The sequence below is a fragment of the Papaver somniferum genome, chromosome 5 (genome assembly GCF_003573695.1).
Source record: "Papaver somniferum cultivar HN1 chromosome 5, ASM357369v1, whole genome shotgun sequence".
Taxonomy (NCBI): Eukaryota; Viridiplantae; Streptophyta; class Magnoliopsida; order Ranunculales; family Papaveraceae; genus Papaver; species Papaver somniferum.
The window spans coordinates 94,437,407-94,464,319 of record NC_039362.1 but is presented as its reverse complement, the minus strand read 5'-3'; positions in this window follow the sequence as shown (position 1 = coordinate 94,464,319).

Below are 26,913 nucleotides of genomic sequence, written 5' to 3'. Positions count from 1 at the left end.
GAATTGTGAATGAGTTGGAGGTATTTCACAATTACTCGCGTTGTACATCAATGGCATACACCCTCCTTGCTTATTACAATGAAACAACAAAATGACAATTTACATGACTCTTATTTACATTGACTATTCTCTTTTATTTTTGGAACAAGAGATGATGGAATTGATAAATACTTGATTTTTTTGTATTTTTCTGATATTTTTTCTCTTTTTTTTTTTTTTTTCTGAAATACATCGTTTTTTTTTTTTTTTTTTTTTTTTTTTTTTTTTTTTTTTTTTTTTGAACAAGGAAACACACTTTTGATACTTTGATACATAACAAAAGAAACAAAAATTACATGACACTTTGCAAGAGGTAGCCCTTTTTGATGCACCCAGTTAAATTCGATGGTTGTCTTTCTTAATGTAACCTCCACCTTCTATCCCAACCAACCAAAGAACAAGCTAGTCAAGTTTCGTTCAGTATTCTAAAGTGATTGGCAATCGTAACTTCCTATCAAACACCTTGAAGATCGAGGCCATACATGTATTGGTAGATCGTGCGCGTGCAAATTTCTTATCACTATGTGAATTGTGCTAGAATCAGGGTGCCTAAATATCTAGACTAAGACTCCTAATAATTACATATTTGCACAAGAGTCAACATTTCAAGGTAAATGAGCTCCATTTTTATGATTTTTCATTTTTTAATTTTTTTTGGAATTTTTCAATTTTTTCAAAAAGAAGGAGTTTTGTTTTCAATTATGGCATTTATCGTGGTATCTACTCTATACCCCCAAACCTAAACTAAACATTGTCCTCAATGTTTCAAAATATGGAAAGAATATAAAAACATATGGAAGGGACATGCTGAGTAGAGTAAAAGGAGAGAGAATACCCGATTTCGGCGAAAGCAGAATTAAAACTCCGTTATTCAAGGCAAAAATCCAACATATTTCGGAGACAATGGATTAGCAAAATATATACAAAAGGAACAAAAGGGTTTTTAAAATTTTATCTACTGGATTATATACAAAAAATTCACCATACACTAACAATCTAAAGAGTTGAGGATCAACCCAAAAGACAAAGTGTAAAGGTTTCAACAGCTTCACACATAATAATATGGGGAGCAAGTGAAGTTGTGAAACAAAATGAGCTACCCCCAAACCTGGATTTTACAGAAGATATAATTTTGAAAACAAAATCTCGCAGTTTCGGGGGTTCATCATGCAAAAGGTCTAGCTCGAAATGAACTGTGCTAGGGACGGGCAAACATGCTAATTCCAACTGTGGTTCCTCAAAGATATTATACTTAGAAGCAAAATAGTCCAAGGACTTGGGAAGCACACAGTTCCAAACCTAGGTTAGGCATTTTCAGAAAAATTGGTTTTACAATATTGGTACAAACCAAATCTAGGTTGGGTGGAAGGCCATCAGATTGTGACTAGGTAGAGAATAGGCATATCATTATTAATCAAATCAAAATCTCCTAATCTTCTACATGTCACAACATGCTCACAATCATCAAACAAATTGGCAAGATCACAATCAAATCATCAACATCATCAACAAATTTATTCTCATGCATCGGCAAATCAGGAGAAATATCACAATGTGACCTAGGTAGAGAATCAGACACATCAAATATATTTTCATGCATATTAGTGTCTACAGAAGATTCAACTATTCCTATGTCATGCTCATCTTCACAGAATAATTGTACGAATCCCATGTCAATATCAAAATCATATGAATTACAATGAGTATTAGAAAAAACAACATTCATGAAGGTCGAGGGCGAGAAGCCATATGTTATTGAACCAACAGGTTCCACAATATTTTCATGTTCTTCTAACATATCATCATAATCATCATAATCATCATCATGGTAGCATGCATATTGGTCCTCATTAACAGTGGTGGTGTCATTAGTCGATTCATGTTCCTCTAAATTAGGTTCATATTCAACATTATTTACATGAATGGGACTAGACACTTCATTAGGGACAACATACATTTCCTCATGAATTTCCTCCTTTTGTCGGTGAAGCAAAATCTGATCTAAATGTGCATGAATTCGTGATGTAGATCTATCATAGTCTTGCTTGCAGAGTCTTAAAGCTTCTGTGGTGGAGTCTAAATTCATGGGAGTACAAAATTCTTCATGTTCAAATTGTGGTGAATGGTACATGTGTGCATGGTCATTAGGGTTTACAAAATATTGATCGCAACCCTCAAAGGATTGATTATGGTCCCAATGACTACCATTCTCACAATTTATGGGCATTTCATACCTTGGATTTTCTCTACATTGCCTAAAATTATGCAAAATATGACAATTCTCAACAGGGTGGTCTAAACTACCACGCGGGACATGCATAGATTTCAGGTTGCCTAAGAAAATTAGATGTGACAGATTCCTCATGTGATTGCATTTCTAAAGCTGTGATTCGATCTTCTATTTGATCCATAAGTGATGATTGTGTGAGTGAGGCACTAGCAAAATGTTCATTTTCACGTTGCGATGAATGATGCATGTATGAATAGTCATTAGGGTTCATGTATTGCGGCTCGGGACTTTGAAAGTGTCCATAATAATTCCTATGACTATTGACATCATGGTCCGTGGAAGGTTCATAACGTGGCACATGCCCATAAGCAAGTTCTCTAAGAGTTTTATTTCCATCCCCAGGAGCAGACCAAAATCCAGACATGATTGGCTCAAAAGCTAAGTAACTATGTTACAAAGCCCAAAATTTGGTTTTTTTTTTTTTTTTTAAACTTAGCCTAGCATAAATTATCACACCCCACAAAAGAAAATAAAAACAACAATAAATAATTACAAGCCCATAAAAGAAGGAAAAAGAAGAAAAAGAAAAATTATTACAAGCCCAAATAAAAATAAAGAAAAACAAAAATTATTACAAGCCCACAAATTAAAAATGGAAGCCCACAGGTTGGGTTCTCTTAATGGGTTTAGGCTTACCTTTGAAGCACAGCCCAGCTGCTCAGTTTGGTTGCAAAAGCCCAGTTGGGCTTTGGATCATCCTAAGCTTTTGTCTTTGTTCAGGCCCAGTTGGGCTTGGCTCAACTTGTTAAGCTTGGCAGCAACTTCAGCAGGCCCAGTTGGGCTTGATGGCTCAATTTAGCACCAGGCAGCAGGGGTTGCAGCAGATTTGGCCTGGCACCAGCAGGAGGTAGCAGCAGCTTGCCTTTGCACAGCAGCAACAGCTGAGGCACAGCAGCAGGACCAGGAGCAGCAGCAGGAGAAGCAGCTCAGCAGCAACAGCAGCACCACAAGTTCAGCAGCAAGTGGGCTTGTTCAATTGCAGCAGCTTTTGGTGGAGATGACAGAGGAGAAGGTGGTGGTGTGGCAGGGTATGGTGGTTGCAGAGGGTGAGGGAGAAAGAGAAGATGTCGATGGAAGAAGGGGAAGGGGATGTTTGGTATGGGTATAGGTATCGGGTGCTCGGGTGTTGGGCGGTTGTAGCAAATTGGATGAACAGCAAGGATGAGCCGTGGGATGTGGAGATGATGGATCAATCTAACGGCTAAAAGTGAAGAGGCTGGCAGAGACCGTTGGATGCAGATATACAACGAAACTAACGGTGCCGGATGGAGTTAGGTGTTGTAGTGTTAAGCGGAAGTATCGAGGTTTGATGCGCAGGCAAAGAAGCGACCGTAGGATCTAAATGTGATCTAATCTGAAGGCTTGGAATTTAGGCACTATGGTGTTTTTCAGGAGCTTCAGATTTTGATGCGCGATGAAGGAGCGACCATCGGATGATGAGATGGATCCAATCCGACGGCTGAAGATGGAGGCGGTTTTGGTTATAGAAAATGGGTTTGGGTAAGGGTTTAGGGCCTTGGGTATGCCAAGCCCATATCTTCTTTAAGAACAATTCTTCCTTCTTGAGCCCATTCCTAGCTTTTTGGACGTGCGCTCCATTCTTTGCGGCTTCCTTGCGTAATTCCTCCCGGCTTTTCACTACTTTTCTGCTCTATTCCGCTCCGCAATTCATCCAAACTTTATTTATTACCTAAAAATATAAAATTAAGTAAGAAAAATATTTATTCTTGAAAACAATGAAAATACAAAATATGGGATAAAATGTAGAATTAATGCACAAAAGATGAGTTAAAATGCCAACAAAAAGGGATAAATATATACAATATTTGGCACTCATCAGTTATATAGTTGTTATTCACAAACCATTTTTCGTCAGAGCAATTTTCAAAGTGATTGAAACTTAACATGAATTTCGTCACTAGGTAAAGATGAAATTTTCTAAAGCGAAAGCTTTACCAACACATATTTCAAGAAATAGATAGGCGAGGTAAACTCGGATCGAAATACCAAATGTGTATAATCTAAGTCTGTATAGCAAAACGACTTTTGTCTCAAGATAGGAGATAAATAGACTTTTGAGTGATAGATAAGTTCAAGTCTCCACATACCTTTTAATCTATGAAGATCCACCAGTTCCTTGAGTAGTCCTTCGTCTTGTATGATGATTTCCATGGAGTTCTTGAGCTCAACTACACTTTTTATCCTAGTCCGAGACCTTAGCCATAGTATACTAGAAATCAAGACTTATAGTTTTGATCACTAAAATTGACAAACACGCTTGAGATAGCAACGCATGCGAGTTCGACCGAGCAATTCTTTAACAACAATAATTTGCAAGAATAAAAGCGTTACTAGCATGGAATTGACATTAAATAAATGTGAAATATGCACTTATCAGTGGCCGACACCATGCTAATCATTCATCATAAAACGAAAGCTACAACCGAGACATACAACCATGGTCATTACATCATCCCCTCTTGAGAGCAACCTCAGTTATGGTCCCGTGACTAGGGTTTAGAAGTGATGTATCTACGACTGACAGAAACAAAAAATTATACTGCAAGCACCAAGCTCATGTATCAACCAAGGGTTTCAGACTTCAAATTAATCAATGGCACTGAAATCCTTCATCGAGCGTTCAAGACACAAGCAAATAGTCTAAGACAGAACATGGTCGTTTTACAACAAGCTCGTCTGAGACGATTTTACACTGTCTTGCACAAATAAGCGAGCTGGGAGAAATTGGTGCAGAATCTAAGGTTGAGTCATATGTCATTCTCTTCGTATGGATGTCCTCTACAACATATCCAAAATTCACAACAATTGGATGAACGAGAAAAAAGATGTGGCTAAAACCTTGGACTACTTGACAATTGAAAATTTTCTAAAAACCTCCTGGAAGTTTACTGTTTCGTCAATTTAGGCCCTTAACGTGCTCAAAAGACGAAAAGCTTCTGTGTTAAAGCTTGGAAATTTTCCGAGGATGAAGAAACATGGGTAGATCAAAAAAATCCGACATCGGACGAAGATTCTACTGCAATTTCAATGAAGACCTAATTTCTGAATTTTCTGATGACGAATTATGACGAAATTCTTCATTCATCCACATCTGAATCATGATCTACACCATCAATGCAAAGCCGAGCTTCATATTCAACCGATAGTCTCACTTGCTGAAGTCGGCGGTGCTTCTGCTGATGAGATATGAGATTTTCATCTTCAACTCTTTTCTTCTGTGATATTTCATCACGTCCATGCTTTCCCTTCGCATCTTCTAATACCAAGAAAGCATATATCTTAGCACGAACGACTCCCAAAATAATCGAGACACATACAATCTATCATCTTTCCTGCGTCTCTGAAAGCCTTATTCACCTCGGCATGAGCATCTGCAGAAGTCCTCATCTTCGACTTGATATTTTTGGAGCGTTCCGCGGAAGAGCCAGAAGAGTGGTTGTAACCAGAAGTCACCACTATCTGAGGCGAAAGATATGGAGTCATGGATATACCAATAACATACGCGTAACAAAAATGGTAACAATCAAACTCTTACCTATTCACAATTTCACTAGCTGTAGTGATTATAACGTCAAAATTTCGAAAACTTGCTCGTTCCCTCAAACCTGCAAAGACGAGCAAAGTTCATTATTCAACAAGCATAAATTGATTATCATAAAACCGTGAACAACCCACGTAAATTTTTACTGAGTGTACATCCATTGATTTTTCAAAAACTGGACAGATGTCCATTCTACAATTGTGAAAATTCACATACAGACATTATTTCACCATGTATAATTGTCTATTTTCAACAGTTGTTCAAAATCAAAACATTGATTTTATAAAATATATATATATATATTTTTTTAATGTGAAACTCACGTAAATTTGAAAATATATATATTTTTTTGCTCCCTCTTGCGAGCATCCGTTTTTGAAACGAAGGTATATTTTCAAAAATTGTGAAAACTCACATATCGAAAATAAAAAAAATCGTGAAAACACATAGATTTTTTTTATCATTACACACAGGTCTATTCAAAAAATTAAAATATCTCTTATGCTAGGGATCATTGTTTGTTTCTTAAACTAACGAAAGAATATCTGTTCATAAAACATGGATTTCCTTTTTTGAGCTCGGTCACGTAAACGCTAAACCGACCAAAACTAGACCTCTGATCGTCCAAATTAGCAGTGCTTCATCTCTCCGCGCACCCGAGATAACACTCTATCATACTGTCAGGGTCCTTACCTGGATGTTTTCTCGTACATGACACCATTGGAGCAAATCAGGGATTCTGAAAATACCTTTGTACGACTGAGTTCAACTGCTTGTCTCGTCGACTGGAAAATCACCATCTAATGCTTACTGCGAACATGACTTCCCCTCACTAAGCATGGGACTTAATGTTGATGGTGGATTTTCGACAAAGGTCAAAATCATAAAATCATGATACTGCATGTTTTTGACCCGGCTTTAGGAAGGCATGTGACGATTCACATTTTACGATCCGTGAACCGTTTCACGATCTATGACTGAGTGAGCGTTCCTCTGAGAGCTATGATGAATATGTTTCTCGAAAGGCCTCCCCGTATGAGCGTTTTATGCTTCACACATTTCATTATCACCTATATGTATAATCTTAATGATTGGGCGGTTCTCTAGACGTAATTTTTTGTTAGAGAGATTAATGCCTTCAGGATATCACGCCGTTCTTTGTTCCCTGACTACATAGAGAAACCCACCTCTACATAGAATCTTCATGATTGGGCGGTTCTCTAGACATAATTGTTTGTTAGGGAGCTGAACGCCTTCAGGACGTCACGTTGCACGTTGTGCCCTGACTATGTAGAGAGACCGTCTATAGAATCTTGATGATTGGGCGGTTCTCTAGACATAATTGTTTGTTAGAGAGCTGAACACCTTCAGGACGTCACGTCGTTCGTTGTTCCCTGACTATACACCCTCAGAACGAATATGATGCTTCAACTATCTCATATCTCGATTCTGCACATAGATTAACTCTAGTGTCATTCGCCAACTGAATTCCTAGAAAATAATCTATTATATCTCATTACTCTGTTCCATGGCTATCCCCTGCTAGATTCCATGGATTAGTAATAGATAACCACTTTATCTCATTACTCCGTTCCTTGGATTCCCCGGATGAATTCCATGGATTAGTAATAGATACTCAATTCATTTTATTACTCCGTTTCATGAATCATTCTCAGATGAATTTCATGAATTAGTAATAAATTTCCAACAATCGGTCGTCTGGACTATCAACGAGTAAGCCCCAAGAAAAAATTGCAGTGTACTCAACGATGATGCACGAATGAACACCCAAATGCACGAACGAGCATTCAAAAAATATGGACAAACGAGGAAATCCACGCAAAATAGGAGAGAGAAAATAATAATAATAAAATATGAAAGAGGTGCATATGGACCAGGCCCACCGGCCGGTCCCCCACGCCTCTTCCTTTATTTTTTTCTCTTATTTTATTATTTTCATGATCTCATGAAGACTCCTTCGTTTGAGCAACTTTCCTTGTTTGACCAAACTCACGGTTTCTCTATATTTTCCTTCAAAGATGAAAAATAATAAAAATAGGGTAAAGTGTCACGGGACCAGGATACCTAGACGTTCCCACAACTTGCAATCCCTTGTTTTCATAATTATTATTTCCCTCATCTCACGAAACTCCTCCGTTTGAGCAAAAACCCTGGTTTCTACATATTTTCTCAAATATTGCTCAAACGATGAAAAGTCAAATGTTCACATGACCGACTAGGCTACTCACGAAAAATATTAAAATATTATTGTTTTAATATTCTCAAAGTATTGATCAAATGAGCAAAGTTCTGCTTGCTCAGTCGAGCAAAATCAAGAATTTTAGTCAAAGATCAGACTCTTCTGAAAACCCAAAAAATTGCTCAAATGCACACCAAAAAATACCGAAACTCTCAGGCCCGAGACACGGACATTTTGGTGACACAGGCATTCTTCTTTGATCGACCAAGGCCGGCCCTAAGGCTTGCAAGGAGCTGGTACCAAACATCTTTATAATTCTGACCTAATTTGCTCAATTGCTCATATTGGGTCCAAACTCTTTCCAACCAACTTGGAATTTGCTCAATCGACCATCAGATGGTTCCACACCACCAAGGGCCAGTTCTATGCTCCCTTGGCCGGTCCCTCACTTCTCCATAATTAGGTTTTATCACCTAATGCTCAGACGAGCACTATTCTAATAAGTGATTAAACCAGCATTTAATCATCCTTTCACCAACCACTCAACAAAGGACTTTGGTGCACACTCACTCGAGAACTTGGGCGCTACATGGTCGTCCATCATCTCATGCAGGCGGTCACTCCTTCACTCGGTGGATTATTTTCAATAAATCATCAATTGATGAAAAATTGATCAAAATTAGGGTTTCCAACAAATGCTATGTAAATCATGATTTTGAGCAATTTCAAACACTAATGAATTTATATTGACCCAGTAATCAACATATGGATTTATTATATATATTTATTAGGCTACCAATTTTATTGGGTCACGTTACCAATAATTCATCGAATGAGTAATACTTGCTCAGTTTCTCGAATATTGATCCAAATATCAATATTCAGTAATTTTTCGAATGAGCAATACTTGCTCAGTTACTCGAATATTGATCCAACTATCAATATTCAGTAATTGTTCTAATTGAGAAATACTTGCTCAGTTGATCGAATATTGATCCAACTATCAATATTCAGTAATTTACCGTCGAATATTGATTCAACTCAATATTCAATAATTCGTCGAATTATACGAGCAATATTCGCTCAGACGAGCAATATCAACATCATTCATTCAAGAATTATACGTATGACATGTTCTATCCATGAATCATTGAGCATTCGTCAATCGTGCTCAATTCAACAAAACATAGACTTACTGTCTAATCAAGTTAACGACTGACTAATCAAATACACGACTGCTTTGCAGACTCCACGTTCGTGAGACATCAATCACTTTACATGGGGGATATTAATTAGGGTTTTGGTCTGGCGGTCTATAGAACATTTGTTCATCCACGATGAGAAATGTGAGTAAGTCGTGCAAGAGGTTGAGGAAGTTAGCAAAGTATTGAGTGGATGATCAACCAAGCCTCCACACGACATGAAACTGATTTTACCACGATATCCCACTTTCCCACTTTTTCACTCAAGAAATCGTCAAACTTACTGGGATAAATGTGTTTACTATTCTGAGAATATAAATAAGTTTTGAATTGATGACTAAAGGAAACTAATTCTCTCGATTGAAACTTATTTACACAGTTCACATACTTGCAGAATCCTTCAACGCATCCATAATCCTTGATCATCAGTGATCCCACAATTCTCAGCTTGCCCCCCAAAGATCAACCCATCTCCCTCTTTGTGGCCGAATTGACTCTAGAACGGCCATTGACTTGGTTTAGTACGGAGTCCAACAGATTGATCTCTCGAACTCAAATCACTCACGAGTAGTGCATTTGTGTGAGGTTAAGCAGTTTGCTCGGTTGAGGAGTCTCGTCCGAACCGTTGTCTCTTCACTTTCCTAAAAAACCAGCAAATTATTTTTCCCCATCTACATACATAACCGATTTTAGAACTTAAACCATTGTGTTTGCAAACCAGGTATGCAAATAGCATCTCCGGACCTTAGGTTGTCTAGCCGTTCGCATACCAAGTATGCGAGCAGCCGTCCCAGACCCAACTCGGGTAGAACCGTTCTCATACTAGGTACGCAAACAAGGTTCCCGCACCTTTACAGATAAAACCTTTCGCATATTAGATACGCAAACAAGGTTCCCGGACCTGAATCACTACAAAACAGTTCGCATGCTATCATTGAAACATCCTTAGACGACGACAATAGTTGTGTCACACAAACTATTAGCTTCAAGTAATTTTCAAGTGATCGAATGATCAGTACGAAACTTTCCAAGTTGACATCAAATGATTGTCTCACACAAATCATGTAAGATGTTTCAAGGCAATTTCCACATGATTATCTTTTGACTTAATATTTAGTTTCCAATTAAACTCTTCAAGAATATGATGAACATAGTCAAAGCAAAAAGCTTCCAGCACATATTTCGAGAAATATGTAAGCGAGATAAACTCAGCTCGAATATCAAATGTGTATAATGTAAAAGTATATATAGCTATACGACTTAGTCTCAATAGGAGATAGGATAGAATAGACTTCTGAGTGATTATAAGTTTTAGTCTCCACATACCTTTTGTTGATGAAGTTCCTCCAAGCTCTCCTCAGTAGATATTCGTCTTCAATTAGTGAACTTCGTGAAGTCTAAAGCTCAACTACACATTATATCCTAATCCGTGACATAACTATAAGTAGACAAGAAATCAATACTATAGTTTTGATCAACTAAGCTTGACAAACAAGCTTGAGATAGAAACGCTTGCGAGTTCGACCGAGCAGTGCTCTAACAATCTCCCTTTTTGTCAATTTTAGTGACAAAACTATCAATACATATGGATTAAAAAATAAATAAAAATTGTAGCTTCTCATCCATCATACTTGATTTACTTGGTTCTTCAACATTCCTTGAATTCTTCGCTACTCCAAGTTCTCCAGCGATTCTAAACGTGTTCAACTCAGCGTCATTGTTGTTGAAGATTCGTAGCCATAACAATAAGAAAACATATGAAAAATATTTGTTCGCAATCATTGTTATATAGTGTCATAGTATTATTACACAACACCAAAGTCCAATTGTATCACAACTTTGACAATAATACTATTGTTAGAGCACTGCTCGGTCGAACTCGCAAGCGTTGCTATCTCAAGCTTGTTTGTCAAGGTTAGTTTCCAAAACTATAAGTCTTGATTTCTAGTCTACTTATAGCTAAGTATCGGATTAGGATAGAAAGTGTAGTTGAGAATTAAACTTCACGGTGTTCATCGATTTAAGATGAAGAACTACTAAGAGGATCTTGTGGAACTTCATCAACAAAAGGTATGTGGAGACTTGAACTCATCTATCACTCAAAAGTTTATCTACTCTATCTCCTATTTGAGAAAAAAGTCGTACAACTATATAGACTTCAACTATACACATTTAATTTTCGAGCTAAGTTTAACTTGCTTACATATTTCTCGAAATATATGTTGGTAAGCTTTTGCTTTACCAAGTTCATCTTATATTCTTGACGAAAGTCAAAAGATGATCATGTGAAAATCTCCTTGTAACATCTTACATGATTTGTGTGAGACAGTCATTTGATGTAGACTCGGAATGTTTCGTATTGATCATTCGATCACTTGAAAATTGCTTTGAAGCTAATAGTTTGTGTGAGACAGCTATTGTCGTCTTCCAAGAATGTTTCAATGATTGAAATGGGAGTTTAGAACAATTAACCATGATTGGATATAGCACAGTATATGTACTTGTATGCTAACTGTTGCAAGTTATTCCAAGTCCGGGAACCATAGTATGCATACCCGTATGCGTACTGGTTGGTTAATGAAAGTCCGGGAACTTAGTATGCATATCCGTATGCGTACTGGTGTGAGTTTCAAATTCTGGAAATTCAAATGAGTTTGGAAGGTATACGTACAAGTTCGCATACTGGCGAACCCAAACTTAGTCCGGCCACTTAGTATGCGTACCCGTTTGCATACTTGAGTAGGTTATGTTCTAAAATCGGTTTGTTCATGAACTAATACATTTATATATTAACGAATGCAATCTTTTGCAAACCGTGGATATAATGTTCATGAATTTATTCTAGTGAATCAAAATCGATTTTGCTTCAATTGTTTCTTGTATACTTCTATGAGAATATAAACAATTGAACAACTCTAGAACTAATTTCATTTAAGTCATTTGAACTAGTTATGGTTAAGATGAATATGGTTGATATGAAAGTGTTCATATGGCTAACTTCGGTTAACTATTGTTGAGCCAACAAGGTGTACACATTTAGGTACGGTTACTCATACGTAAATGAAGTCACTTTTCTTTTGTGTGTAACAAGCTAAGTTCGATCTAACGGTTGAAATATATTAGCTTGAGTTTAATCATGTTTTCATCTAACGGTGAGTATTGAATGCTTTGTTACCAAGGTAACATTGATGGAAAACCCTTATTTGAAGACTATATAAGGGAGAACTCTAGCAACTGGGAAACCTAATCCCCACACCTTCTGTGTGATACTAGTTGCGACTAGAGTCGATTCTCCTTTAACCTTAGGTTTTTCCAAAACCCTGTAGGTTAACGACTTGAGACTTCATTGGGATTACGAAGCCAGACCCAACTATTTTCTCTGTAGTTGCGTGTTCTGATATTGATGTTTTCTATCGTGTTGAGTACTATCTTCTCTAAGATTTTCTCGAGATTTAATATCCGATAGGCAAGATAAAAAGTATCCACAAACATCTTTGTCTCATCGTTTGTGATTCCACAATATCTTGTTTCGCTACCATACGATTAAGATTATTGTGAGGTGATTGATATTACTAAGATGTTCTTCGGGAATATAAGTCTGATGTATCTATTGGTTCCTGTTCACCTTGATCTATCAAAAGACGGAACAAAACTCATATGTATTTCTGTGGGAGACAAATTTATTTATTCAATAGTCTTTTCTATGTGAGACAGATTGGTATATCAAGTCTTTGACTTTGGTTCGTAGTAACTCTTAGTTGTGGGTGAGATCAGCTAAGGGAATCAAGTGTTCAGAATCGGCATGGTTCTAGAGGCGTAAGTAACGTGATTGTACCTTGATCGGTGTGAGATTGGTTAGGGATCAACTACATTCCGGTCCGAAGTTAAATTGGAGTAGGATAGTGTCTGTAGCGACTTAATACAACGTGGTGTTCAAATCTGGACTAGGTCCCGGGGTTTTTCGGCATTTGCGGTTTCCTCGTTAACAAAATTTCTGGTTCTGTGTTATTTCTTTTCCGCATTATATTTGTTTATATAATTGAAACATCACAGGTTGTGCGCAAGTTCAATCAATTGTGAATCCAACCTTTGGTTATTGATTAAATTAATTGACACTTGGATATTGGTTTTTGATACCGTCCAAGTTATTTCTTATATTCAATCGTGCTCGCAAATTCCTATTTGTTTGATTGTAGATTGAATTGAGAAATTGAGATACAACTCTTGGATATACTTTTCTTAAGATTGAATCTGACTGTCTAGTTGATTCTCTTGAAAGTATATTGGAGTTTTTCCATACAGATTGCTAAGCGAAATATTGGGTGTGGTTGTTAGACGCCCATTTTTTCAATTGGTATCAGAGAAGGAAAACACGTTTAAGACCATATAAGTCTGTGTTTGTAGCGATCTGACTCTATGCTCTGCTATCTCTGATAAACATATCATCAGAGACAAAAAATTTGTTTCGATAAAATCTATTAAAGAGAAAGACTTGCCAATCTCACATGTAAATGAGCATTCTGTTCCTACGAAGCATACAAGTATTGATATGTGTTACCCTGATTTTCTTACTAACGAATCTGATTCTGAAGTAGAAAGGGAAGCAGCCCAAGAGAGTGCAGCGATTATAAAACTTATTAGAATCCGAGCAGTTGAAATCAACAGGCTGAAACACAAGGTTAATACAATGGTTGGTATGATAAAAGATCGTGATTCCCAACTAAGGGTTCTTCGTGAGGAAAATGTTGTAGTTTGTTCATCACGAACCTTACTCGAGGCTAAACTCAAAGAAGATTCCTGTGAAATTAAACGACTATTGAGTGATCTCTCTATTCAAGATAAATGTCGTTTTTAGGAGTCTGTCCTACCAAATACTTCTGACTCTGCTGTGATGTTTGAAAACATGACTAATTCTAATCATGTTTCTCAAATGAAAACAAATTCAGAAGTTAAACTACAAACCCTTCCTATTGATAAAGAAGTCCTTGGTTATTCCAATAATCATGGATTTACTACATCTCATGCTTATAACGATCTTTCTAACGCTACACACTTTATCACTCCGGTGATAAGAAAGTATGTCTTTTTTTGTAATTGAAAAGGACATGTTCAACGGAAGAGCAAACTGAAGCTGAATGAAAATTACCTTGGTCGACTTCAGCATACCTTAGATTTAATTCTCAAAAGTATAACTGACATTCAAATGTCTAAACTTATTGGTTTTAGTACTTCCCCTGTGAATTCGTCCAGGAAAGTTAGTTCAATGTCAAGAAGATTTCAGAAAGGTTCTTCTCAACTTAATGTGAAGAATGATGTTCAAGATGTGAAAAAGGCTTTTGTATATGGAAACAACAGTGGAGATATGAAGGAAAACCTTAATCTAATAATTAAAGGATACAAGGATCTTATCAACAGGCTGTCAAAATCCTCCATACAAACTTCTTCTAGTAAGGGCTCGAACTTAGTCTCATATTTTGATGACAACAAGAGATCATCCGTGAACACCATTCATTTGATGAGCTTAGGGCTCATACTTATGCTAATTAATCACAAGGTTAAAATCTCACTCACAAAAAATCCTGGTTGATTGAGATATGCTCAGGTATACTTATTGGTAAAACTCTTTCTGCTTAGTTGAGCTATTTTCTTATTGTTCATAGCTAAACTATTGTCTATAGATAAGCTTTAACTAAGTGTATTGTTTGTGTCTCGTGAATCTCTTCATTTTTTTGTAAATCTTTTTTCTTGTTGCAACCAAGTTGTCTGCTACTCTTAGGCTCTAAATTTTCCTCTTGGGATAATATGAAATTTATTGAGCTAATATTTGTGAAAATATTCGCTTAGCAATATTTTAATTTGCAAACAGTTTTTCCTGGTTTTCCTTTTCAGCGTTTTTGTGTTTTTTGTTTGTGGGTCAAGGCTGTGTTCGTACGGGTACCCATGACTTACTTGTCACGCACTGTCTTAGAAACCCTAAAAGTTACCGTCCCTAAGAAACCATTTAAATACCAAACCTATTGAGTCACGTACGCATACTCTAGGTTATTTTCTTTTTGTCAAGAATGTCTTCACCTTCTCGCACTGGTGGTTTTGCAAGATTTTTTTTGATAAAGGTATTGGTTTCGAGTCCAAAGGGAGTAAGAAAAGAACCCTAGTAGAAGATGATGATCAAAATCATGATGCCTCATGCTACTATGCCTATACTCATCGGGATGTTGAGAATGAGGATATGGTTTTTGCTGAAGTGGTTCATGATTTTCTTAAATACTTTGAGAAAGCAAAACTGCAACTCGTTGATACTATGAAGGGTCTTGATGTGTTAAGAATTGAGTTGAAAAAGGTTAATTCAGACCTTGTTCTCATGAAGACACATGTTAAATATCTTCTCAATGAGGATATCTTCTCTGAAGAAGCAGTGGATGCTGTCAATCACAAGCTCAAATGACTCAAGACTCGTGGGGGCTCCGGAAGTAATCCTTGATTTTAGTTCATTAGGAGTCTTTTGATTTTTGCTTATTGTCTTTAGTTTGTCTAGCAAACTTATTATGAGAATTTATTCTTGTGTTTTAAGAAGGATAACTAGGGTTTGGAATAACAATTATTGTGAGTACACATAGCTATTTCCAACGATTTTCATCTTGCAATGTTATTAGATTTATTTATTTAAATTCTAAAGTTTATTTGGAAGATGATTTTGCAATATTAATCTTTATTGGTTTTATATATTGCAAAAATTGTTATGGGATATGTGTGTTTATGTCCGTGAACTATGATTGTCCCATATATGTCAAAATGTCATTATGCAAATATTGATGGAAGATAGGATGAACTTTTGATTGTAAATATTAAGTTTAATATATGTATTTATGCAAATATTGATGAAAAATAGAATGAATCTTTGAATATTCCGCAGTATTGATCTTTCCATGATCGACTTTTATGTGAAAGTACTGTGTGGCTTCATAAGTTCTCTTATGTTGAGCATATATGAGATAATCATAGTTCACGGACGTAAACACAACATATCCCATAAAATATTTTTGCAGTATATAAAACCAATATAGATTAAATACTGCAAAATCATCTTCCAAATAACTTAGAATTTAATTAAATAAATCTAAAAATATTGCAAGATAAAAATCGTTGGCAATAGTTATGTGTAATCACAATATTTGTTATTCCAAACCCTAGTTATCCTTCTTAAATCATAAGAATAAATTCTCATAAGAAGTTTCCTAAACAATATATAATGACAAGAGATAGGGAAGCTAATCATTATCTTCATCATCAGAATCTATCCAAGAGGCTTGAACTTTATCCATTTCTTCCTTGATTTCGGGAAACTTTGTAGCAGTCACACATAATTGTTCTTGCACATATTTTACCTTTGAATTGATGTTACGAGCACCCTTGTGAATTTTTTGAAGAAGACCCAAGGTGGTACGATCACAAGAACCATCAAGAGAATCACACCTTTGTCTTTTGTAGAAATTCACCTTCATACGTTTGAAAATACTAGGGAGAACTAGTTTGGGAGTTCCAATAGAGTCGCCAACGGGAGAAATGGAATGTTCACTACATATTTTCCCAATTAAGCATGGAAAGCCTAACTTCTTGTTGTATAACGTCATCGAGACCATTTGAAGAATGATAAATCCACAAATATCAAGACGTTGAGCACCCATTTTAAGGAAATAGACCAACTCCGCAAATTCACCACTCCACCGAGAATTCTTGATCGTGGAGGCAAAAAAATTAGAAATGCCAAGTTTTCTGAATATCCTCAATGCAATACTAAGATCTTGGGTAGGAAATTTCCCTTCTATCCAATTAAACTTATTGCGACAAATACCAAAAGAAATGGCTTCATGAGATGGTCATTCTCCTCTTGGTCTAGGAAGACAAAAATTACCTAATGGAATTTCGGTAATCTTCGAAATCAACTCTCTATCAACTAGAATATTTTTCTTATTTTTCATAGTCTTGAACTTCAAGTTATCAAGATCAACATCATGGATGTTAGCATAAAAATTCTTGTGAGAGTGTCAAATCCTTCACCAAGATCAATGAAGATGTTCCCTAGATTATATTTCTCAAAACACACTAAATCTTCTTCATGACCACTTTCCTTTACCAATTTCTTCGCTAGTATGAATCCACTAGAAGAAATCTTTTCAAAGGTCTTACTACTAGAATCATTGATGAATCTAATTCTAATAGAGTTTTGGTCACTTGGTATGTTCATACTCATAAGAGTAGATGAAGCAAGATTTTTTGACAACTTCTTAAAATTCTCACCATTATTATTGAATTTCCCCAAGAAAACTAAAACAAGAGAAAAGATAATCTTACTTGATAAGCTCCTTGTAGATGATGAAAAACCGTGCACCTTTTAGACCTCCAAATTTTGATCTTTAAAGGAGCTGGTACGCGACCCTAGAATAACCCATGTTCACGTACGCGGACAAAGTGAGGAAGAAGAAGGTATGCGTAATGTAACATTTATATCCATTTTAGAGGGCTTGGATCGGTACTGGTACGGTCGCCCTTAAAAGGAAACATGATTCCAACACCAAATCCTGAACCATGAGGTTCGCACACTGAGAGTGTTTCATAACAGTGTGATAAGATAATCACATATATCGATAGCTTAATAAATAGTTTTAGAACATTCAGAGCACAAGAATGATTGATATTTTTTTATCACAATAAAGTGTGGTAAAATGAGGTAGTAGAAAACTACATAATCATTATTTAACCTCAGAAGGACAAAGGAAAATTTTTGTCTTGTCAAGGAAGATTTTTTTGAAGAAAAATATTTTTCATTTTAAAATCAAAACTAACCCATTATACAAAAACATAAAACTAATCAAATCATTACTTGCCCCATCTTAAGTTATATACAAATGGGGTGAAGAAAATCTTGTTACCAAGAGGCTAGATAGGCAGAAGGAACCTCGCACACCATCTCCGGTCGATATTTGTTAAATGTACCAGAAGTATAATCATAGTGCTGATGATACTCAGGGTTAATTGTCCTTTTTAACTCCTTTTTATTACGATTAAGGAATGAAGTTTTCCGACATTTGGAACTTTCTACAAAATCAGAAGAAACCTTTTTATCGATTTTACCTGAGTTGCTAACAAGACTCGATTGCACTTCATGAATATATGAATTTACAGAATCAGAATTATCACCCGTACAAACCTTTTCCATAATCGAAATTAGTCGTTCTAGCGATTTAAAAACGTTTTCAAAAGCCTTAAATAAATATTTGTCAATTGATCCATGATGACAGTATTCCTCAAATAGATTGAAAAACAGTCTAGTGAGGTTCCATATCCTTGAGTTTTTGTTCACACGTTTCCTGCAACAAATCCTTTTAAACGAACCTTTTTCCTTAGATTGTTTTCTATCATCTAATTTTCTAATGTCTTAGACGACTCGAGATTATCTTGAAAGACCATAGGTCTTGAAGAAAATAAACTTTGAATAATCTTTAAGTATTTCTGACGTTACAGATGCACATAACAAGTTTCCCAAAGTAATTTCCCATCAGGATCAGACTTTAGGATCAAACAAACACAAACTTATCAGGTTTATCGTGTTTGCCTGCTCTGATAACAACCACACCCAATAATTCGTTCGACAATCTGTATGGACTAATTCCAATATTATTCCGAGAGCACCATCTTATAAAGCGACCTCTATCAAGAAAGATATCAAAGAGTTATATCTCTTTTTATCAATTCAGTCAGCAAATCAAACAAATAGAAATCTATGAGCCTGATTGATATGAGAAATACTTGGACGGTACCAAAGACCAATGCCCAAGTGTCAATCAATTTATATCCAACAAACAATGGTCGAATTTACCAATTGATTGAACTAAGCTCAACCTGTGATATTTCAATTATATAAACAAATATAATGCAGAAAAAATAACACAAACACCAGAAAGTTTGTTAAAGAGGAAACCGCAAATGCAGAAAAACATCGGGACCTTGTCCAACATTGAAAACCACATTGTATTAAGCCGCTACAGACACTAGCCTACTACAAGTTAACTTCAGACTGGAATGTAGTTGATCCCTAACCAAGTCTCACACTGATTAAGGTACATTCGTGTTCCTTACGCCTCTAGAACCACGTCGGATTCTGCGCACTTGATTCCCTTAGCTGATCTCACCCACAACTAAGAGTTATTACCACCCAAAGTGAAAGACTTATAAACAAACCTGTCTCCCACATATAAGTCTATTCGGATAGATAGATTTGTCTCCCACAAAAGTACCTACGAAGTTTTGTTCCGTCTTATGATAAATCAAGGTGAACATGAACCAATTGATAATCCGGTATTATACTCTCGAAGAGCAGCCTAGAAATATCAATCACCTCACAATAACTTAACTATATGGTAGTAGAAAAATTTACTGCGGAACCACAAATTCTGAGACGAAGAACTTTGTGATTACTTTTTATATCTTACTTATCAGAGATAAATCTCGAGAAAATCTTAGAGAAGATGGTACTCAATATGATAGAACAAGTAAGATCAGAATACGCAACTACAGAGAAAATAGTTGGATCTAGCTTCACGAATCCCAAATGAAGTCTTCAAGTCGTTAACCTAATATGGTTTTGTAAAAACCTAGGTTAAAAGACAATCGACTCTAGTCGCAACTTGGCTAATGACTGTCCTAACCATTTTATATCATCCTTAGCCTCTGATTCATATAACTTTGAGGAAGAGGAAACAATTAATATTGCACTAGTTGTTAATTTAATTCCCTCGTATTCCATTAGTGATTTAACCATTTTAAATATGGCCATGTCTTCCGACGTTAACAAATCATCTAATGATACAAGGAAAAATAAGACAGTGCAAAACTTTCTTGAAAGCAAGGATTGCTAAGACGCATGAGTGCAATTCCAACTAAACTCTGAAAACCTTGATGTATCAAGGAAACAAGAGGAGATTTTATGAACAACATTTCACTAGATCAAGAACATTTTGTTTGTTCTAAATCCGATTATGAGAGAAAATCTCATACTCATACCGCCTAATCGGTATTAGATTGCATCCTCACTTTGTGTATCGAATGTGTTTGAGGAACCAATTAATCAAGGAACTTATGTGTAGATTATGGGAATTAAATATAGTAATTGAAATATATTTAAAAATATTCGTATCTTTAGGAACATTATATTTTCCGAAGTATAAAAAATATCCTTCAAGGTTTATAAAGGATTTGTTAGAGCATTGCTCGGTCGAACTCACAAGTGTTTCTATATCAAGCTTGTTGTCAAATTTAGTTGTCAAAACTATATCTTGATTTCTAGTCTACAATTACTTAACTCTCGGTCTAGGATAGAGGTAGTTCAGAAACGAACCAGTCATCATTTGTGGTTTACCATTTGAAAGCAAAGATCAATAGAAGCTTTTTGAGCACTTCATCAACAAAAGGTAAGTAAAGACTGAACCACCTATTTATCAATTTATATTCAGCTTTCTATCCTTGAGACGTTTGTCGGATAAGTAATTAGACTAGATTGCATAGACAAGAATTTCGAGTCGAGAATTAATTACTTATTTTACGAATCTCTCGAAATTAATGACTAAGCATAATGAACATTCATTCATACTTGATAAAATTCGGTGGAGAATATTTTATCATTCGGAACCATTTTTTGATTCAAGTTTATCATTCGAAAATAGCCTGGAACAGTGTATGTGTCATTGATGTTATTCAGGAATGTCTCAAATTGAATTAGAGAAATATAGAACTACTATATTCGGAATACAAGACAATGTTATCAGTCTTACAAACTGGGAAAACGATTATATGTCTGAAGTCATAATACATGTACTCATACACGTAGCGGATTAGCTATATATATATATCGACTTTTAGATTTACGTGATACGCATATTCGTATGCACATCATGGGAAAATCAATTTGTTTCGTGATCCGGATAGGTATGTATTTTCGCATACAAACCATTTTGGAACTGTGTTAAGGAAAACAGGTTAAAGTATTCAAACCGGTATGCGAACCAATATAGTTCTATGTTCTAGAACTAGTTTAGTACCCAAACCGGTACGCAAACTGAAAAGGTTCTGTGAACTCCGGAACCGGTAAAGGTCATAAGTTTTCAAACCGGTACTTGAGCTGAAAAAGTTCTGTCATTTGCAAACCGGTACGTAAACTGAAAAAGTTCTGTCAACTCCGGAACTCGGTTTTGCTTGTAAGTTTTCAAACCGGTACACGTACCTTGACTCAGCTGATTCACGAACTACTCAAGTATTTGGACTTTGTGCATTTACCAACTATGTCGACTGTGATTCAATTGCGATTAAATTATATCGCCGAGATAATTTGTATTTGATCAATTCTCTAATTAATACTAGACTTATTTGATCACATGATTGTGACTCAAGATCAATGCCGTTGTGTTCATGGAAATGAGAGTTAAGCTTTTAAGTTCAAACCGACTAGTTTCAGCTAACCATATTGGACATAGTATTTGTACACGGTTCAATTACGGTTTACCTAACCAAAGTGTATATCTTGTTTATGTGAATAAAATTCAGAGCTTTCATCTAACCGTGAATATTGTTTGCTTGGTTCCAAAGCTATCTTAGCTTAAACCTAAAATAACCTAGGATTTGAAGTCTATATAAGAGGAACTCTTGGAAAATGGGATCTTTGAATCTTGACACTACCTTTTGGTGTGTCCTAGTTGTATCTAGAGTCGTCCTCTCCAGAATATTTTTAGGGTTTAGCGACTATCAAATACTTCATTGGGATTCGTAAAGCCATGACTAGTTATCTTTTATCTTGATAACGTGAGTATCCTGATCTTGTTCGATTGTTGATTTATCACTTGAATAAGATAGATAGAAATCTCAAAGTTCTCTTCGTCTCAAACTTTGTCATTCCACCAGTTTTATACTTGTGAGGTGAATAATAATCTAGGCTGCACTTCGGGTTGCATAAGTCCGGATTTTGAGGATAGCCAGACTTCTGTCAAATTGTTATCGATTCCATCACCTGGATGTTACATTTTGATATGATCATCTGTTTCGATCATAAATCAGGAAATCAATTATATAGGCTTAATCTGTGGGAGGCAGATTTGGTTTAAAGTCTTCAACTGAGTTGAAGCAACTCTTAGTTGGTGTGAAATCATCTTAGAGAATCAATTGCGTGGAGTCTTGCTGGGATTCAAGAGGCATAAGGAACGCGACTGTACCCATATCAGTAGGAGACTGAGTTCGGGCTCAACTACATTCCAGATGGAAGTTAATTGGTAGTAGGATAGTGTCTGAAGCGTCTTAATGCTGTTTGTTTTTCAATCTGGACAAGGTCCCGGGGTTTTTCTGCATTTACGATTTCCTCGATAACAAAAATTTCCGGTATCTGTGTTATATATTTTTCTGCATTATATTGTTTATCTTTATAATTGAAATATCATATATTTTGCGTCAATCAATTACAGTAAATAGGTCTGACCTTGTTTGTTGGATAAGACTTGATTGATACTTGGATATTGTTCTATGGTACCTGTTGGATATTGGCTAGATTTTAGGAAACATCAGTATGATTTCTTAAATCGGTTTTGACTGATTTTTAGAATTATGTTTAGACTTCTATCTAAACAAGGGTTTCCTATCTTAGCTAGTTTAGGTTTCCTAGATTAGAGTAAAGCTTGGTTTCCTAATCGAAGTATTGTAAGCCTATAAATAAAGGCACAACCTTTAGGTTATAGGCATCTGCATCATCTACACCAATATTGTGTAAAGCCTTAGGTTGTAGACATCTCCTCACAAAGAAAAGAAGTAATCTCTTCATTAGAGAGATGTAGATCCTCTCATAGCTCTAGGGCTGAGAGAGTTGAAGGTGAGTTGAGAATGTGAAGAAGAAGAAGGGGTGTTGAGTGTCATGTGCATTGTGTATTCTCTGATATATGAAGTAAGTGAATTTCTGCCCGTGGACGTAGGCACATTGTCGAACCACGTAAATCTCTGTGTCATGTGTGTTCTATGTGCATTAGCTTCCGTTGATTGTGTAGTTTTTCGTTTATGATGCCAGATCCTGTGAAGCCTTGAGGAACGATATGAACCTCTCGGCACAACAAACTGGTATCAGAGCTTAGGTCTAGGTTCTTCAAATCTAGGGTTTGCTCGTTTGAATTGGGTCAGAAACGGTATGTGAAGATATCAAAGAAGATATTAAATTTGAAGAAGAACACAAAGACAAGGTGACATTTTTTAACTGAAATTCGTGGTAGAAGAATCATGATAGTTCTTAAAACTTGTGGTGAAGATTGGTGACAGTTTTAGAACTATGGTGGAAAGTGGTAACAGTTTCGTCAGAAAACAGAGTAAAATAGGCATGTTGGAGATTGAAGTAAAAGCCTAGAAGAAGATGCATCAATAGGCATGTTTTAGAATCAAGTTATATCGATTTGAAAACAGAGTTACTTTGGAATTCAGAAAATCATTGTATAGCCTCATGTGAAGATTCTTGGAGACAAGGTCGTTTGAATTGCATCAAGGTGAAGAGGTGGATTTTTTTCTGATTTGACAAGCACCGTTTGAAGTATCATTTACTCATAAACGAATGCATTTGAAGTGTTTCACATTCGTTGATTGTTGATTGATACAATTTTGAAGTTGAATCCCTACATGAAAGAAGGATTTGACGTTGGTATACTTCTTGAGGCTTAAACCCTATGTATTTTGCATAGCTTCGGGTGAGTAATTCCATAACCTTATTAACTAGTTTGATAAAGGTGTTTGGTTGTTTTTTGTTCTTTACCTCGTTTGTTTGAGACTTTTGTGGACTATAGGGAATACCTAGTTGGTTCTCCGTTTGAATGTGCTTGCTTTGCAAGCCAAGTTGCAAGGAAACAAGAGAATCATGTTTGAAGTACAAGTTGAATGGTTTGTACGTTGGAAGAGGTAAAGATGCAAAAATTGAAATTCGTAAAAGATCCTTAGAATTGTTCGAAGTACCAAGGGAAACAATTGTGAATGTTACCGGTTTTCATTAGTTTGATCATGTTTTCCTTGACGTAGTCAAAGGAATTGAAGAAATTAAAACTCAAGTTTGCCTCAGTTGCATGGTGTAGCGAGGATTGCAGAAACCTATTAGTTGGTTTCATGTGAGAATTATTGATCGTTTGAATGTATTAGTGTTGCGAGGGCACTAGTGGAAGGTTGATAAATTCTAGGTGAAGAGTTTAATTTCATGAAGAAGTGCTTGAAGCTGGTAGTTATAAGCATATTGCATTGTTAATGATCGATTGAGGACGCGGTAATAGATTTCATATATGGAGATATTGTGTGTGGTGGAGCTGTAGTTTCTTGTTCTGTTTTGAAGAGAAGCGATTGAAGATGAAGTCGACACAATTTTTGGCATATACACCTTGGGTATATAATTGAAGAATGGTTTATTTGAATGTGTTGAGTGAGTAACTTACCTGAAGAGTAAACGTACGAGGATTGAATTTCTGCAAGCTTTTGTTGTTTACACACATTGTAGGAGCAGAGTTTCTCGTGACGTTGAACACCGCAAATATGAGAATTAAGGTGTTTACCTTTTGAAGTCATCAAGTTGAAGAAGTGCAAGACCGTGTTGAAAAAAACAGAATGGTTATATGGATATGCTCCGTTTTTGAGGTGAAAACTCGGTTGCAAGGAACAAGGTACCATTGTAGCATTTCACAATTGTAAGGTACAATACTACATGTGAAGTATATAGTTAAGCTAAGAAATCGCAAGTTATTTGAAGAATGCGGTATGTGAATTGATGTGAATTGAATTGAATTGCCTTTTGTGGTGCATTGGAAAACAAGGAAAGAAGTTTCAAGTTCAGACGTGAACGTTGAAAAACGCAAATCTAGTAATATGTGGAAATTTCGAGTGTTTGAATGCTTTTATCATAGGTATTCTCTAGAGAATGGTTTTCTGACTTTTAAGAGTTGGAGTTTGAAGTTGTAGATGTTAAGCATTCAGTTGAAGTACTTAGCTGTAAATCGAGAAGCTTGAAGTTGTTCGGTATGCACCGAAGTTTGAAGAAGAATCTGAAATTATTAGATCCATTTGGAGTGTTGGAAAAGTTTTTCCAATGCAGTTGAAGTGATGAAAGGATTGTTGAATGTGGAAGTAAAAGTGTTAGATAATGCGCAATCTAATACGGTTGAAGACTACTTCATGCAGTTAAGGCATGAAGTTGAAGAAAGCAGAATCATGCAGTTTAGGATTTTGCGAACATTGTGTGAAGGTGGAGAAAGAATTAAGCTTAGAGGAGAAATTTTCAGTTTTTGAAGATATGAAAATATCATAAATATCACCACATATGGAATACTGGAATGTGTTCACACAAATGTTTGGGAACTTGCAAAGACTGCATCTTTGTAAGGTACGAATTATTTCATCTTTTGAAGAAAACTTCGTCGGTATGGGGGTACACCATACATTTGCATGTGATGAAATGTTGAACTCCGCATTGAAAGACGAATTGTTGGAATTTGAAGAAGTAGGATGGAGAAAGAGCTCAAATTTGACAAGTGAAGTGGTGAGTTGAAGTCAAAGACTATATCCTACAAGTTGAAGCAAATGTGCAAAGAATTGAATCTTGCAAGTTTGAAGAATATGTGCATGTGAAAATCTATGAAGCTGAAGATGCGTCAAGAATTCATAGATAAGTGGATCTGCTGAGAAATTAGAAAAGTAGCAAAAGAAGTGGTGGAATTCGGGTAAGGCCTTCCTAGACCTAATCATGTCTTTTGAGTTTGCTACACCATTCAGGTGTATTGGTGTCTTTAGACACAGTTGCAGCCATGTTATGAGATCGAATTTGTGAAGCACGTGTTGAAGCACATTGCATCTTAAAAGGAATTTGAAACACCATTTGGTGTATTTGTGTCGGTGTACACTTTTGAACCTTAGACAAGCATTTTGGATATTGTACCAGTGCAACAACGTCTTCGGATGAATGAAAAATTGAATCCCATTTGTGGGAGTGCAGCATCTTTAGGATGACTGAAGTATGAAAGCATCATTAGATGATTGGAGAATTGAAGCCCTATGAGGGATTAAAACATCTTCGGATTGGTGGCACCTACCGGTGAGTGAAGTATTGAAGTACTTTTATGGAAGTGAAACATCTTCTGATGGTTGGCACCTATGGGTGATTGAAGTCCTTTAGTGGAATTGAAGCATCTACGGATGATTGGCACCTCTGGGTGATTGAAGGAAGTAGAATACAAAGGCGTGGAAGGTGAATGTCGATATTTCATGCCAAGGTGGAGAAATCGGAGAATAATGAAGTTGAAATTGTCCTAGAAATCTTGCCAAGGTGGAGAATTGTTGGATATTGGCTAGATTTTAGGAAACATCAGTGTGATTTCTTAAATCGGTTTTGACTGATTTTTAGAATTATGTTTAGACTTCTATCTAAACAAGGGTTTCCTATCTTAGCTAGTTTAGGTTTCCTATATTAAGTAAAGCTTAGTTTCCTAATCGAAGTATTGTAAGCCTATAAATAAATGCATAACCTTTAGGTTATAGGCATCTACATCATCTACATCAATATTGTGTAAACCCT